Genomic DNA, 19,225 nt, shown 5'->3' with positions numbered 1-19,225 from the left:
AAATGATGGACTTAGTCATTTCATTTTTGCATGGTACAGAACTCAAATTTACATATCTTAAGGCCTAAAACTGAACCGTTTGTTCATTTTCACCAGGGTTTGACGCCCACTGAGGACTTCTGGGGCTAAATGGGGCGAGGCACATGCTTAGTCATTATTTTACGCCTCGTTCACTGTGCACTCACGGGGAACCATGCATGCTTCACTTGTTTTACTATTATTCACACCAAACAAGGCATGTTGTCGTTTGGACGTAAGGTACTACTATTTGGGATCATATCTACAGGGGAACTATGTAGGGAGTTTAAAATTCAACACATTAGTACAGTTATGGAAGCATGAAACAGCGAGGGAATTCCACAGTTTAGCAGTTTGAGGGAAGAAACTATTAGAGTAGAAGTTTTTCTGGCATCCCCTCAGTTCAATGCTGAGGTTTTGATGTTTGTCAATTGAGTAGTGAGTATTTATGTCGAGAGGGCACAAGTGTAAGGAGGTTGTCAGAACACATTCCATTAAAGAGCTTGACACAAGGATTGCAGCGATGAGACAAAGGTTGGATCTTGGTTGATAGTGCAGGACTTATTAGATCAGAGGCTTTCTTTTGGATCTAGGAGAGACTAGTGGTAGATGCACTAGCCAGAAGTGACAACAATACGCCATGCATCGGCAAATTGGTGCTTTTGTAGAGCTACATGATACTGTCAGGTGTAAGTTGTTTTTGCTAGCATGGTAGAGGGAGCCCACTTTTTAGCATTTCTTCAATGTTTATATTCTAATTCATGTTGCTTGTGAATGTTAAGCAGGTGACCTTAACATTAAAACTGCTGCTGCTATCTGGTTCTAGTTTCACAAATATAGAGGAGTATAAGTGAATTTTAAAAATATAATACACTCCCCCATATATATAAGATTATATATATATATATATATATATATATATATATATATATATATATATATATACATATACATACATATATATATATATATATATATATATATATATATATATATATGTATATATATAACTTGATTTTGGGACTTGAAGAATTATTATACTACACTATATATGCCCTGGAACCGATTAAAAAGACATTCACTGAGCTTGGACTTTTTTCATAAAAAAGATCTTTTTCATAATAAAAAAAATTATTTATGAGAAAGATTTTTTAATCCATTATAATTATTATATACAAACTGAGTACGTTTCAATTAAATGATATATTGATAGATATGTCAGATTTAAACCTCTTGGAGGTCGTACTATCCTAGCACTAATAGTGCTAGGATATTATTGTTGCCACTTGGAATACAGAAAAATTATACAGTATCATGATTTAAAATTTAATATTATAGGATCATGAGGTAAGATTAGATACAAATGCCCAGTATTGACACTGTCTTGAATGTGTATTTAACGTTTAATAAATTGGGAGTTCAGTAGGCAAATGGAGTTAACTATGGCAAAACTTTCACATGATATGCTCTAAGCTACAATCTTCAATCAGATATCATAAATATATATAAAAGCTTACATAAACTTGCTTACTTATTCGTACATTGAATGTATTGTAGGGTCTGAAAAAAAAAGCAAGTGAGGCAAGAAGTGGTGGCAGGAGAAATGGATTAGTTGCAGTAGCAGAATAAGAGGTGGAAATAAAAAGATGATGATAAAAATTGATCGTCTGTCTGACCAGTCACCGTACCAACAAGGATTTTTATTAGATTATGTAAGTACAGTTTAATTCAGCATCAGCAGCAGTGTTTGACATGTTTTATTTTATGTTGTAACTGACACCGCTGAAGCTTATTTATGAAATCTTTTCAATGAAAACAGGTAGGTTTTATTTTCTAATTATCTGGTTGTAAAATATTTATTTATTCATCTCCACAATCAGTTAAGGGCAAAAATATATACACTAGCATATGTTGTTCAGCTTATTTTATTTGGAAGATAATTTTTAACCATATTTTGCTTTATGGTTAGAACAAATAACTTATTCTCATATGCCATCTAATGCAGTATTTTCATTTCATTGTATTTGGTATTTGTTGCTTGTATTCGTCCACTGGAAAGCAATGCAATTTTGAAAGAAAAAAAAAGAAAGAGCTAGAAATAATGAAATGCATGAATAAGAGTTTTAAAGTTCTAAGTCTATTTTTCCAAAGTTAAATCCAACACACCCAAAATGGTTGACATTCTTCCATTGCAACAGAGCGAATAATAGAAATGAAAAAAAAAAGAAACAAGTTAAACAAGAACTGTCAAGTTTGCATATTTTATCCATAATAGGAAACAGCTTTGTCGACTCAAGAAAACAAAGTTAACGACTTTTGTCTGTGAATTGTGTTGGAGACTTATTTTGCTGATGGAGACAATTTTTCCGGGTTGTTTTAAATCGCTGTTCCACTAAATAAAATTAAGCAAGTCAAAAATGCATAGGAATGGCTTCATTCAGGAAAAATGAATTCAGATTCATATCACCTTAAAGTTCACTAAATAATCAATTCACACACACACACACACACACACACACACACACACACACACACACACACACACACACACACACACACACACACACACACACACACATGACTCTCCTGTCGATTTCAACGTATGAGGTTCCACCACAACAACTAAGTTGCTTGGAAATCCACACAAATGATTTGTTTATAATGGTGAAGGCTTTGTGTAGAACTAACCATATTTTTGGTATAGCTGCTAACATTAGTTGGTGGAGATGACTGCCACAGGACAGAGTACACAGTAGACCGCAGGTTTGGAAATCAGAGATTCCTTCTCCTATATATATATATATATATATATATATATATATATATATAGTGCCCTTTAATTATGTTATTTTTAAAGTTGCACCAGAATTTCAGAATTCTTTCCCAACTTCAATCAAAGAAAGCTAAGAATAACGATAAAATACAATCAGTGATCATTTCGACAATCGATCTGCTATGCGAATAAAGAATATATGTTGACAATCTGGGTAAAAAGTAACCATGTCTCTAGCATATATTAATGTCATTTCTTGTTAGATCAAAAGAACCTGGTGCAAAGAGAGGGATGTTTGATAAAGTCTACTCTTCTCAAACATTTTTATGGAAGAGAAGAAAGAGCTAGGCACTGTATATTCAAATGTGTGCATAACTTCTTATTACCTACAACTTAAACTTAAAGTATCATAAAAGTTAAAGAATACTAAGGGCACTAAGACGTTTATGACTCAGTTTCATGTGATTGTTTGGAAAGACATAGGAACTTCCAAAAGATTTATGGTAGAATTGAATTTCATAAATATTTAAAACAACAAATGAAGTTCGTTCCTGTAGTTTAATGTTAACAAATACACGGTTTACAAAATGTTAGTTTATAATAGTTTATATGTTGTTATGAAATTATTTATAAGATTCACATTTGTTTTTAATAATGTTCAGTTGGTTAATTGACTTTTACAGAATCTGGCAACCACTTTTTATTTTTGTGCTCAAGTTGTCATCAGTCACAATATTGAAACAAATTAAAAACTATTCACGTGAATCCAAACTGACATCACTGCCAACGGAAAAAAAGCTTAAAACTGAAGAATTTCAAATACTTTAGAGCAATAGTTTCATATGAGAAGACCTAATCTAAAGTATTAGCCCGAATTGCAATGTCAGCTGCAAGACTAGCTAAGCTGAACATCATTTGGAATGACAAGGCAAGCAAGCTTAGCTCAAAGCTAAGACTCATGTGTTTCCTTTTCTACTCAGTTTTCCTATATGCTTGTGAAACATGAACCCTTACAGCAGAAGTAGAGAAGAGAATTCAGACCTCAGAAATGAGATGCTTCAGAAAACTGCTTGACATCTCTTACAAAGACCGTATAACTAATGAGGAAGTCAAAAACAGAATAAGGCAAGCCATTGGTCCTTATGGAGATCTTCTCCCCACAACCAGGAGGCACAAACTAAAATGGTTCGGCCACGTAACAAGAGGAGAGAGGCTTGCTAAGGGAACAGTCAGAGAAAGAAGACAGAAAAAGAGATGGGAAGATAATATCACAGAATGGATAGGATTGAAGCTGAGCAAGGATGTCAAACGTGCAGAGGACAGGGAAAGACGGAAAGGACTATTTGACAGATCATCTGTTGCACCGCAATGAAAACTGCGACAGAGCAGGTGAAGGTAAAGGATGTGTATATATGTGTATGCAGGTATGTATGTATGTATGTTTGTGCATGTAGATATGTATACATGCATGTGTATGTATGTGTATGTGTGCCTGTGTGCATGTAGACGTGCACACTATCTCTGCACAATGGAAATAACTCACTCATACGGTTATTGCCCTTAGACCATTTTTATTATACAAGACGAATAGAAACACTACACATATGCACAGCAGACATTAACACTCTGAAGTGAACAATTATAAGCGAAACACACAGCAAGTTTAATTAATAAAAAAAGTTATTTTTAATTTATAATAATTTACAACAATACCTTAGACTTATCATAACCCTTCAGAAAATTACTTAACAAATGTGTGAGTAGCTGCATGCACTTGTTTTTCTCCCCTGATAAGAGATATATTCCTGAAAATTTTGAGAAATTCACACACCTGCATTCTCATAGCCATCAAACACAGCCCCATCACACAATGCACAATGTTTCAAACAAACTACAAAATTAAATTAAAAACTAAACAGTATTCTCCATACTATGAACTAAAGCTGTAAAAATGACAAATATACACTTTCAATGCCATAAAAATATGAAACATAATTTTAAATATTAAAGCAGGAAACATTTTTCAATATCTCAAACAAGTGAAGAAGTATTTTTCTGAAACTTAATATAAATTGCTTATGTTTAAAGCAAACATCAGAGTTGAATCTGTTTATTTAGTAAGACCATTTACTACCTACCTCTCTATATCGAAAATAAAAAATGATATCCGTTGGTTTAGACCACTTAAACTTGATCTTAACTTTATATTTAAGCATAACCTAGAAAGACGAAGAGATCTGCTCTTTAAAACATAGGGCAAGCACTTTGTTATTTTGTGAATTAAAGTAATTTTTTCAATGGAAATGTATACTACTAATGTTACTATACTAGAAGGATCTGTGTTATGGCGTTTCCCTGGAAAAATATAAAATAATGATTTATTATATGTATAGTTATGCATAGCAAAAATATTTATACATTAGTTTTCAACAGTTGAAATACTAATAAAATATTTATAAGCGGTAGGTTACCCTGGAAGTTTACATAAATTTTATTTGGGGGGTCATAAAGAGAACAATATTCCGATCAATACAAGTAATATAAACAATCAGCCTTCATTTGAAAATTTTAAAACTTTCTTTTTTGTAAATAAATTAATTTTAAAACAAATTGGGAATCATATAAAATCAACTCAACACCTCTTCGCCATCGAAATTCAAATAGTTTTGATTTGCATGAAATTTGGACCGAAGTATAAATGTTCAGTTAAGAAAGATTCCCAAGAATTCAAAACTATCTCAGTGTTTTAAAGGATTGTTAGTAGCCATTAAATATACACAAGCGAAATTTCTATAATGAAATGTAAAAAGTACTATATTTTTTCATGTAAATTTGTAAATGTATTGCTAAGATTATTTCCTCTTTCATTGTGAAAGTGTTTTACTCAATAAATTAATAGGCTTAATTAATGCAATTGTCTCTGCACATTCAATTGATTGCAGTATTGACTGTGTCAAATACAATTGTCTCTGGGCATTTATTTTATTGAATAAAACACTTTCACAATGAAAGAGGAAATATAGCAATACATTTACAAATTTATATGAAAAAAATATAGTACTTTTAAAATTTAACTGTAGCTAGGCTTCAACCTCTGTCCCATTGACAAAATTTTGCATCCCCTTACCTGTTTTATAAGTATTTTAATGGTAGATGCTCCAACGAACTACAAGGCCTTGTACCCCCTCTATGTAAATACCCCCACCCGACAAACCTGACAAGCAGCAAGGTCTCACCCCAACACAGTAAAGATCCCCAGATGTCATAAAACCTTCTACTCTAATAGTTTTTTCACCCAGAACTGCTAAAATTTGGAATTCCCTCCCGGGTCCCCGCTTCCCAAACAGTACTGACATGCAGAAGTTCAAGTGTAATGTAAACAGACATCTTGCTGCTTAAATCCCTACATCAAAGTGGGACTGTGCCTTGTTTAGGGTGAAAATGTAATAATATATATATATATGTGTGTATGTGTGTGTGTGTATGTGTAACAGAGCCGCTAACGCTGTTATCAGCAGCAGTGTATGACAGCTAACATATGCAAATGACTAAGCCGGCTACACAATGTGACGTCACAGTAGAAACAAAAGAACACATGAGAAGTGGCGTTTGGAAAACACATGTTCGGAGAAACAGAGGTATTCAAGATGTGTTCGCGATGGGCTCAGAAAAGACACACGTGGGCGATGTTACAGCAGAAACGAAGACTTTTATCCCTTTCTTTTTATTTCTTTGCAACAGGGTCTATATGTAAACGTGTAACAGCAAACACACACACACACACACACACACACACATACATATATATATATAATTTATAAAACTCACTCTGTCTGTCTATGGACAGTTCTTTTATGGGTCTTTAGCCGGTTAAAATAATTTTAAGAGGTCAAGAAGGGATAGAAAACTTAGTTTAATTGTAATCAATTCATATGTATGTCACATCGGTACAGTGGTAACGTCACCAGCTTTGAATACTACAGTTTTGCTTTCAGTAGTAGGGGGAGTCTTTATGTAAAGTAAGCACCTATATACATATATGCAGTTTATGATGGTTGTATATATATATAAGAAATAAAGAAATGAGTATTTAGGTTTATCCTGTATCTAAATTGTTTTCGTTTATAATGACTTTCGACACATAGGCAGAAATATGAGATCTAACCCGTAAATCTTTATCTAACACTAAAACTAAGATCAAAGCCGGAGTATACTTCATACCCTGCCTTGATTGTCGCAAAATATACATAGGAGAAACGCAACGTACTCTTGATAAGAGGTTATATAAACACAAGAGAGATATCAAAAATAATAATACACTTAGTGCTATTTTCTGTCGCATTATGAAGAATTATCACCATTTTGACTTTAATAATGTGTCTCTCCTAAAACACATACACAATAAATCAACACGTTTTCTAAACGAATCTGCTCTCCTTTCTCAATCTACTAATATAATTAAGCCAATCTACTAATATAATTAAGCCAATCTACCAACACAATTAAGCCAAGCTACTAATATAATTAAGCAAAGAAACGGCTTCTTCCATATTTCTCCCTATCTGTCGAAAAATTTCATTAACGAAAACAATTCAGATAGAAAATAAACCTAAACACTCTTTTCCTTATTTCTTTCATACATATATATATATATATATATATATATATATATATATATATATATATATATATATATATATATATGTACAACCATCATAAACTTTATATATGTATATAAATGTTTAATTTACATAGAGACTCCTCCCTATTAGTATATATAGCCCTAAATATTCGACCCTCTCGTCATTCACCATCTCTGTTGAGAAAGCCTACATAAGATGGGCGAAATGTCGAGCCTCTATGTCTCTCAGCCTCCATTGGAATTTCATATTGTCGGATTTTATCCATTTTTAGTAATCATATATATATATATATATATATATATATATATATATATATATATATATATGATTACACACATATATTGACAATGTTTACACACATATACAGACAACATATACACACACATCTGTATATATGCCACACTGAAGAGCTGTGATATAGCGAAACATTTTGTGTGTTTATGACTATATATATTTATATACATAAATGTATACATTTACACATGCATATACATTTGCACACACATACACATGGATGTATGTATAAACATGCGCACATACATATTATCACAATTATATACCTCGGCATGAACATATTCATACGCACACTTGTATATATTTATTTGTACCTAATAACTGATGGTACGTGATTGGTGCACTCGATGTGGCTACGAATTATGTAAAACACTATGCCTATTGAGTTGATTGTAATTAAATTCTGTGTACTAATAAGATTGGGAGAAGTATGAACTCACAATCTTTTCCTGGATATGAATAAAATAGCAACTGATGTAAAAATAAAAAGAATAGAAAATAAGGAAAATTCTAATGTGTGGTTCATATTCCATTTAAAAAGGCTTAATTAATACGTTGAACACTGTTATGTTCTAATTATCTCCCTTGCTGAATTAACGGTAATCATAATTGCCGTTAAATTTTAAATAGACGCAAAATCAACAGAAATGATAATCTTTATGTTTAAAAGGTAGTTATGCTAAGAACGATCAGCTTTTTCCATGGATGTTGCGTAGCTTACATAAACCACCAGAATATGCCGAGCACTGATCATATTTTAAAACACTAGAAAAAGAAATCATTATGGAAAAAATTTACTGTACAGTAATTTCAATGAAGAAAAATGAAAATGCAATAAATAAATTTAAAAAGTAATCAACCTATGGTAAGCTTCATATTAACTTTTTTTGTGAAATAATGTATAGCAACAAATGAAAACATTTTTTTGTTGTTTTCTTTTTTGGTATTTTTTTTTTTCATAAGAAATGTTACTGTTTTAAGGAGGTTCTCTTTTGGAGGGAGGGTTACGAAAAAAAATTTTTTTATGAGAATTATCTTTGTGTACTTTTCTGTTATGATTATTGTTTTAAAAAAAGATTTTCGGATATTTGCCGGGTATTCCTAAGAAAGTACTTTTTTTGCAAATGTCTTGAAGAAAATTTATTCCAATCAATCACAGTGTGTTCCCTAGATTCATTGTGATGATTTTACTAAAATGATTTATTTTTAATGATTTAATTCTTGCATGATTAAAACTAATATATTCTTACAATTTAATAATCCGGATGCCCATGCACAGCCCTCGTTCATCGTTGGCAAAAGTGATTCGAGAATAATGATGATTATGTAAAAAAAAATGAATTCTAGAATACAGAAAGTTGTGCACTATAATGGTAGTACTCGCGTTTTAGTAACTACTGAACTTTTTGCATTAAAAAATAGGAGGCTTTGCATTTTGAACGACATTTGTATAATCCATGTACATTATAGTGAGCACTATATTATTACTGGAGTTTTATTCGAGTAACATAATAAAAACTTAATACAATTATTATGTGTAGTAATAATAACTATGGTATGAATTACTTATTCTTAAATTCTGCTCACTTTCGCATATTACTGTGAAAATTCTAAATTAGGCAGTTGCATTGGCTGAGTGTTTCGCCACATTCCAGTATTAAACATAAGCTGCTGAAATATACCGATGCAACATCCACGAAAAAGCAGGTCATTCTCTGCATAAGTCCCACTAGAATTCCTAAAGTTTAAGAAAGATGAGGAATACCCTCTGCTGATCATAGAGAGAGAGAGAGAGAGAGAGAGAGAGAGAGAGAGAGAGAGAGAGAGATTTAAAGATTTGAAGACTAATTTATGCTCAAAGGCATAAACTCGCCGAAAAGACAAAAGGCTTTCTGGTCGTATTATGCTGGCACAAAAGTCACTTCTTCGCTACAATAATGATTTCTGGTTATCAAAGACTAGTAAGCAAGGGAGATAATAATTGCAATAAAGACTGGCTTGCCTGAAATCTAAGAGACTACTAAATAAAACAAAGTTCTCTGGCATAAAATGACGACAAGAATAAAATTCAAACTCATGCACAGAAATCTTCATATCAATGCTTCGTTTGTTTTATTTTTCTATTTTTCTATAACGTTTCTCAATAGGAACTGAAAAGTCTGAAATGAAAAGTAAGAATGATGAAAATCAAATCTTCTTCAGTCAAACATTTAATTACACACACATACACGCACAACAAGGTCTCATGTATGATATGAAAATAAACTGGAATCTTAGGGAGATATCAGTCATACCAGTTATTATAGGTGCCACAGGGCTTATGAAGAAGAACCGGAAGTCCTACATAACTAATATTCCTGGTGAACCAAGTGCAAAAGAGATCCAGACAATTGCACTTAAGAGAACAACGAGGATACTAAAAAGAGCTCTCGGCTGGTTTCAATAAAACACAGGGCAATGTTGGCAGATGGTTTGGCTGTCCCATACCCAACGTTATCAAAAATAAACGTCTATGTTTGATTCAAAAGAGAAAAATTGAAAAGAAAGTATAATGATCAACAAGAAACCATATTTGAATGAGAAAATAATGTCTAAATATTTTTTAAATGTTTGGAAAATCAGGTTATGTTCTCTACATGTGGATACAAGTCCCTGAAACCCTAAATTTTAAGTCATCAGCCATTGAAATAAATACTAATAAATATCATTATCTATGCTGAATAGATAAGTATAATTATCGCCCAAAATATTAACGAATGACCAAACATTTATAAGCTAATATAGTATTAAAAATATCACGTAAGCGAATCAGTAAAATACCAGATCACACTCCCTGTAGTCATAGTTACGAATCTCTCCCAAATCAGACATTTTTATGAGCCGTAGCAATGGCGAAATGCATGTCCGTGGATAATTATATATATATATATATATATATATATATATATATATATATATATATATATATATAATTATCTATTTTTTATTGAGTACTTTTTCATAAGCACCTGCATTTCATTGAATAGTTATAGTTATTTTGCTATCATTATTTTTACTATATTGCTAAAAAAATTTTCCTTTGATGAAAAGAATGTATTCTTAATGTTTCTTTTAAGTTTCATGTTGAATAATAAATTCTTTGTAAATTATAATTTACAGTTTTTAATTTTTTCTGTGGAGGGAGATATAAGCTTATATATCCGATAATGTTCTTCATCAGGGTGAATATATTATTTCCAAATCCAAATGAGAATTCACCATAAATTCATGTGTGGCAAAAGAAACAAAAGTTTGTTTATAAGATTGAGTCATTAAGGGAAGTAAGTGCCAGTTTTCTTCTTTTTTCTGTGAAGGCGACTGGCATCATCTGTGATATGCATCGTTGCACATTTCTATCAGCTAATTAACGTCATTTGAAAGGGGATTTTTCGAAAGAAACAAGTGCTTTCAAAACTCTAAAAAGTACTCTAACAGTAGGATCTTTTCTTGATAAAAATGTGTTTACTCAACAAATAAAACTTGTATATTCTTTTATTCTTCGTATGCTATTCCTCACACATAATTTTTCTGTTTTTGCCATATGTCAAACAGCTGGTTCCTATTATCTGGAATTGGTTCATTTTTCTTTGCGGTTTATTAAGTGGGATGCAACTGAACTTGGAAATGTGCATTCTAAGGAGGTTCTTCTAATAATAACCCATTGAATCGTTTTAGTGTAATTATAACCAAGCTACAGATCATCCAACCGAAAAATACACAAACTTAATAGTTTTTTTGTTTGTTTATGAAGTAGGTAAGGTTGTTTATAATAATGTTATGTAGTGGGCGGCTTTGAATCCATTCAAACACTTAGCCATAGGAAGTGTGACTGTGTATATACAGAGAAAACGGAAGCATATTTTAGTTTCATGATAATTAATTTGCACATTTTAAAAAAATCTTGTGCACCCCAAACAAGGCATATTGTCATTTGGAACGTACAATTTGGGACCATGTTTACAGGAGATTATGTAAAGATGTTGGCTTACATTACATTTAAATTTCTACATGTCAGTTCAATCATGGAAGCCGGAAACCGGATACGGATTTCAAAGTCTAGTTGTCCGAGAGAGAAAGCTATTACAGTAGAAGGTTTGCAGGCACCTAGAGACCTTTTATAGTGAAAGGGTGGGATTTTGTTGCTAAACGACTTTGTAGTAAATATGTACGTTGATGGGGTACAATTGCAATGAGCTCATAAGAGCACATTCCTTTAAAATACTTGTAAAAAACAGGCACAGGAATGCAACGTTGTAACGATGCGACAGAGGTTGAAGCTTAGTTGAGAGTGCGTGACATTAGATTGGAGACTCTTTTTTGGACCCTGTCTAAGAGGAGAGAGATGAGTGGTGAATGCATCATCCCAGATGTGACAACAATACCCTATGCATAGGCGAAATAAGCTTTGTATAGATACAAAATACTGGCATGTGTGAGTAAATGACAGCATTGCTATAATCCAATTTAGCAGACAGATAATCACATAAAAATTAATGCAAAACATTTCTGATATGACACTAAAACTGTTTTTCAATTCAAGGCAATTCCAGACAGATGAGCAGTGCTTTAGTCTAAATCACACAAATACCATAAAATATCCACATGTCTTCATCTTTCAAAGTGTAGAATATTCTATTATCACGACATGCATAGTAATCGTTATAACATTTTATGTGGATATATGAAATAATTATATATATATATATATATATATATATATATATATATATATATATATATATATATATATAATTATTTCATATATCCATATAATGCTTCCTATCTTAGGTTGGGCATTTGGGAAGTGAAATACAAATTACCATTATCGTATAAAACGATGCTCTTTGTGTAAACAAATTGAGCTTAGGTATTTGGACAATGTCAAAAAATTGTTATTTCACTGCCCGCATAGTAGCAGCCATATAGCGCAACAGTTAAAAGCTATGCCTGTCGTTTGGGCAATCGGGTTTCAATCCTGGCTTGAGGTAGTTGCTTGTCTAGCCGCACTGACGAGCTGTGAAACAGCAAAACAGTACTGCATGTGGATGACTATATATATATATATATATATAAGTTTTAAAATATATATGGACATTAAGCTACACAAAATTTTCCAGGTTTCATCCTTGTGAGAATTCGTCAGGTCATTGCATTGACTTGATGTTGCTTCATATTTTTATATATCCCCGTGCTACTGGGTTTACTAGTAAGCCAATCAGATTCTTAGTTACTCACACACCCATTTATATCTTAATCTATCGACTGGTGTTAATCGTGATACTCTGCACTGATGATTGCCGAAAAGATGAAACACTAGTGTCTGTAGGTATTCAATAATTATTATCGTAAATAATTATGTCAGCCCTTTTAAGAAACTCGTTTCTTATCGTTGAGCATTTTCAGTTGAATAAAAACTCGGTCCATTTAGCTCTTATACACAGATCATCATATAATGATTAGATCACTCTGGCAGACGTAAAAAAAAAATATTTACAAAATAAATATTTAGAATTCAATAGCATTTCTCACGGTTAACGGTAGCCGTATGGATTAGGTCCTTGCTATTGAAGCCAGAGATGGCTTCTGTCGCCGGGTTCGGATCTATCAACTGGTATGAATCGTGACACCCTGCACTGATGATTCCCGAAAAGATGAAACATTCATGTCTGTGGGTATTATTATAGTAATATATATACCATTCGGCACAGACTCAACCATGGAAAATCAGATAATGAATAAACGTGGATTTATAAGACCAAAAAATCCAACTTTGATCGCTGTTTGGGGCCCGTAGCGCAGTGGATAGAGACGTTGAATCTCTACGGTTCCCGATGAGAATTGTCTGAAGATAGCGGTTTCAATCCTACCCAAAGTGTGTGTGTGTGTTCTAAAGAATATGCTTTATTTATTGTAGTTGGGAATAATATATTTGCTTCTTTATCCATGAAAATTCGACAAATTCTTGTATTGAAATATATTACTATATCTGAAAACACATAGGTCTTATGCCCCTTTCTGAATCTTCCAAACATTGATTTGTTTTTCAGTGTTTCTTCGTCATCTCTTCCAACTCTCATTCTTCCATGTATTTATGTGGCCGATCTCAATCTATCTCATCCTATATCTTTGCAATGAAGAATATCTTCAAGCATTTTTATTCAGAATTCGTTTGGCAATTCTGATTGTTTATAAATCCTTTCAAATAGTGGCATTCGGTTTTTGATAAATCGTGACTCCCAAGTAAAATAAAAAGTTTATAGGACAGTGTCAAGTATCATTGTCCATACGTGCATTTAAACCACAGAAAAGGAGCATTTCTCGAGAATGACACTATTCTACAAAAAAAAGCGAAATGTTTATCAAATATTTTGCGAAGGAATAAAATGTTGTTTTACTAGTAATATCTTCTCCATTGTTTATTGTGTTCATACCTTACTTCAACTACAACACAAACTTGATGCGAGAAAACATTCAGATCAGTTCCTTATTAGAATCATTAATCGATAGTACTCAATAATAAAACCTCTATCCACTACATCACAGGTCCATGGTGCAGTCGATAGAGGTGTTGTGCCTCTACGGTTATAGGTGATCATTGTCTGAAGATAGCGGTTTCAATCCTACCCAAAGTAGGCCAAAGGATTAGTTGGCCAAAACAGTGTGATATGACAACAACTATGGAAGATAGTAATTACTGAGGATACAGTTACGAGCCTCATCATTCTTATCCAGTCGCAGTTAACCACCTGAAGAATGTCAGAGGAATAGTTGGCCAAAACGTGGTGAAACAACAAACCCAATAAAGATGAGGATAGCAGTCTGTAAATAAATAAATAAATACCATCTCTATTATGTCTTCAACTACAAGTCTTGATGCAAGAAAACGTTCGAATGAGTTACCTTATTAAAATCAAGCTATAATAAACATCACTTTTATCTGATGTGAAAATATATCTATATTCATTGGCCTGGATTGGCAACATGACAGGTTAAAGAAAGTGTTTATTCCTTTTATTTTTTGCGAACATACGGCCTTTTTGTAGTAATGTTTCTTCCCTAAATACACAAGACATAATCTTGCATTGAAAACAATTTCTTCTTGAGTTTTTTTTTCTATAAACATCTGAATATATATATATATATATATATATATATATATATATATATATATATATATATATATATATATATATATATATAGCTTAATGTAAAAGGAAAAGAGAAAGATCAATTCCACAAAAGGAGACTTATCTGGATAATGCCAAGCTCAGCAATAATTATTGGAGCTTATACAATAAGACAACAAGAGTATGAAATGAAGACACAAATCTATATATAGGTAGATATAGAATGGATCATTTATCTTCTGATGAGAAGCAATAGGCTTCGAAATGCCCTGACATAAAGAGTCCCTTCTATCCCCAAATTTTGCCTGTATTCCATTATTCAATAAATGATCCATTCTATATCTACCTATATATAGTTTTGTGTCTTCATTTCATACTCTTGTTGTCCTATTATATATATATATATATATATATATATATGTGTGTGTGTGTGTGTGTGTGTGTGTGTGTGTGTGTGTGTTTGTGTGTGTGTGTGTGGTGTATATATATGTATGTATATCTTATCTTTAAGTAATGACTTACCTTTCAAGATCATCAGAACAGATTCAGTCACACATCAATTGGCAGTTATCATACAGATACTCATCTAAATTTCTTCCCTCCTTAACTTGATGATAAACATTTTCTCATATCATAGATAATTCAAATTAAATATGAGTACTTCAATTATACACTATATATATATATATATATATATATATATATATATATATATATATAGTGGAGATGGTAATTAATAAAAACTGAAGAAAGTGCTCAATACTGTTGTAGAGCAAATATACTTTTTATTTTTTATTACCGTATCTTTCTGTTCAGTTACATTATTGTTTAGGCTACACGGCCGTTTTTTTGGCCGTCTGTAGCGTCCTCAGACTTTTACAGAAAGTTTCTGTAAAAGTCTGAGGACGCTACAGACGGCCAAAAAAACGGCCGTGTAAAAACATATATATATATGTGTGTGTGTGTGTGTGTGTGTGTGTGTGTGTGTGTGTGTGTGTGTGTGTTTACATGTGTATATATGTTTACATGTATATATATGTATATATTAGTTTTGAGACGATTAATCGGAATCAAATCGAGCATCAAAAAGAACTTTTGACGGTATCGGTATCGGTATCGGAGTCGGAAAAATTTGTGCCTATTTTCCGATTCTAAAAACGATTCCTTTAATTATCTTTTTTAATTGATTTTGTTTAAAATAAAATCTTCCACTGCTTGTAGTAATGATGGAATAACAAATATTTATTGATTTAAACGACCAGTAAAACTAAAATTTATACATCACCCCCCCTTACACCCCACTCCCCCCCCACTTGTACGTTTTTATGTTTAAGAAAATGTATGAACATTTAACATGAGATTTTATGGTAATCGAACCCCCCCCCCAACTTTATAGTTTAATATTTAGAGATTTATAAAAATCAGAATCAGCATCGTCAATTATTTCGGAATTTGGAATTTAATATGGAATCGTAATTGTATCGAAATCGGGAAAAATATTGGAATCGTCCCATTACTAGTAGGTATAATATATATGCATATATATATATATAAACAATTTTGAAAATATATATGGCAATAAATTTGCACGGAATTTTCCACATTTCATCTGGAAAATTCTGTGTAGCTTAATTGCCATATATGTTTCAAAACTTACTACCTAACTCTACTTACGTAACGAGCACTGTCAAAGTAAATACTGAAAATCTATATATTAATACGATATCATATGTGCTATTTTTCGTGTCATGCTTGCATCTTTTTTCTTCCGAGTGACCGTCGTTTAATTGCTATGACCTTCCATTCTTTATAATAAATAATTTAACCAAGAATTCTTCATAAGCTTTCATTTTGGTTTCGATTATAGCTGATAACACGCAAAGCATCTATTTATAAATAATAAATAATTTTACCAAGAATTCTTCATAAGTTTTGGTTTCGGTTTCGATTGTAGCTGAAAGAAACTCAAGTTATATATATATAGAGATATATATTAATATATGCAGATATAATTTTATGCATAAAATTTCAGTATTTACTTCAACAGTACTCAATAAATAGGTAGAGCTAGGGAGTAAGTCAGGCATAAGCCTGACGAATTCTTACGAGAATGAAACCAGGAATTTTCTATGTAGCTTAATTGCCATGTATATTTTCATAACTTACTATATATATATATATATATATATATATATATATATATATATATATATATATATATATATGTATTTCTTGATAAGTTTTGTTTTCAGCTTTGATAGAAGCTGATGCACTCAAGTCATATGGATATATTTTTTATTTTTGAAATCACAATTTTATAATATATAAAAACGGATACAAAATTGACGAATAATATATACGAAATCTGCATTAACTAAAATATCATATAGCGTGTTTTACAACCAGGCTACGCCGGGCGTCCAGCTACATTAATATCAAGTCATCTCCATTTATGTTGAACGTCCACAGAATTCCAACATCAATATATTACATATGAAAGAGTCCGCTGTGGAATTTCCACAGGTCTCGCTAGTAGATACATAAAATCTAAATGTTATATATATATATATATATATATATATATATATATATATATATATATATATATATATATATATATATATATATGAATTAGGTTGGTTTCCTGCGAAGAAAATAGGAAAAAGGAACTTGGATTGATATATGTTTGTTAGCCAAGGTATCAGAAAGAATACGAGGAATAATCCATTTTTTTAAACACTTTATTGGTGTTAATTCAAAATGGTATCATCTGATTCTCTACCAAAACCTTCACCACTATAAACAAATCATCTGTGTGGATTTCTGAGCAACTTGGTTGTTGTGGCAAAGCTCTTACGTCGGAACCGATGGATGGTGAGGGTCCATATATATATATATATATATATATATATATATATATATATATATATATATATATGTGTGTGTGTGTGTGTGTGTGTGTGTGTTATTGTTTTTTAGTTTAATGTTTCTTTATGGATGATTATATATATGTGTATATGTATGTGAGAGAAATTCTTAATTATGTTAATTTCTTACAAAAACAAGGTCTCACATTTATCTATGTATCTATATATCTATATATCTATATATATATATATATATATACATACATATATATATATATATATATATATATATATATATATGTTTTATTTATACAAATGTAGCTTGGTTACACATCTGGAATATGCTCTAGTCGTAACTTAAATAAGCTCAATATCAGGCTAAATAAGTCTGTTATTTATGTTTTCATATTGTAGAATGAAGTAAAGTTATTATTCGTTAAAGTTACATGACTAATTTCAATATATGCATGAATATAATCATATAATCGTATATATATATATATATATATATATATATATATATATATATATATATATATATGTATGTACCATAAAAACTATATTGCATTTATTTGCTTCCCCACCAAAGCAAATTAGCCACAAGGCCGTTTTTAATGTGGGGTAAAAAGCAGCTCCCCTAAAAGTAGTCCAAAAGGGGGCACTCTGGTTACAAAAAATATCCTAACAGCCAGCCATGGTTCTCTCCTGAATGTGCTGCTGCCATTGCACACAGAAATCACTTTTTCCATAGCTACCAACGTAATATATGCACTGAGACTAAAGTTGTTTTCAGGACCGCCAGCAACCACTGTAAAAGAGTAATAAAAAATGCAAGAGAGTTATATGCTCAATCCGTTAAATCCAAAGTAGCTGAGCAGCGCCTTGGTTCCCACCAGTTCTGGCAAATAGCAAATAGGATCCTGACCAGAAGCGTGCGTTCTATCCCAACCATTATCAATGGTCCAGATGTCATCTCGTCAGCATCTGACAAGGCCAAACTATTTGCCAAGAATTTTGCAGCAAATTCTACCTTATGCGACGAAGGCCATCAACTCCCCATATTTCCTCCTACAACACACAACACGCTACGTAGCATACAGATATCTGTGCATAACGTCGCCAAGCTAATCAAGAACCTTGATTCCAGTAAAGCAACTGGCCCTGACGGTATTCCAATTATAGTGTTAAAAAGCTTTAACCAGAACTTTCTCCCATACTTACCAAACTGTTTAAGCGGTACCTTAAGGAGAAGGGCTTTCCAACACCCTGGAAAACCTCATCCGTATGTCCTGTATTTAAGAATTCAGGTGATAAGTCATCTCCCTCTCAATATAGACTAATAGGTCTCCTGAGTGTCATGAGTAAGTTGCTGGAATCCATATTAAATAGAGAAGTAGTCAACCACCTCAGCAGAAATAACCTTCTTAGTGACACGCAATATGGTTTCTGTTCTGCCAGATCTAC

The 19,225-nt window shown here is 32.0% G+C and overlaps 1 protein-coding gene across 1 annotated transcript in view; it reads right to left on the bottom strand.

The window, feature by feature from the left end:
- Positions 1 to 19,225, bottom strand: part of LOC145292177 (uncharacterized) — a 239,008-nt gene that overhangs the window by 161,447 nt on the left and 58,336 nt on the right. The gene's annotated exons all lie outside the window — the stretch shown is intronic.

Source organism: Euprymna scolopes, chromosome 13 (genome assembly GCF_053919585.1).
Source record: "Euprymna scolopes isolate OS-2025 chromosome 13, ASM5391958v1, whole genome shotgun sequence".
Lineage (NCBI taxonomy): Eukaryota > Metazoa > Mollusca > Cephalopoda > Sepiida > Sepiolidae > Euprymna > Euprymna scolopes.
Note: the sequence above shows the minus strand (reverse complement) of the source record. Positions and strands in the feature narration are given on the sequence as shown.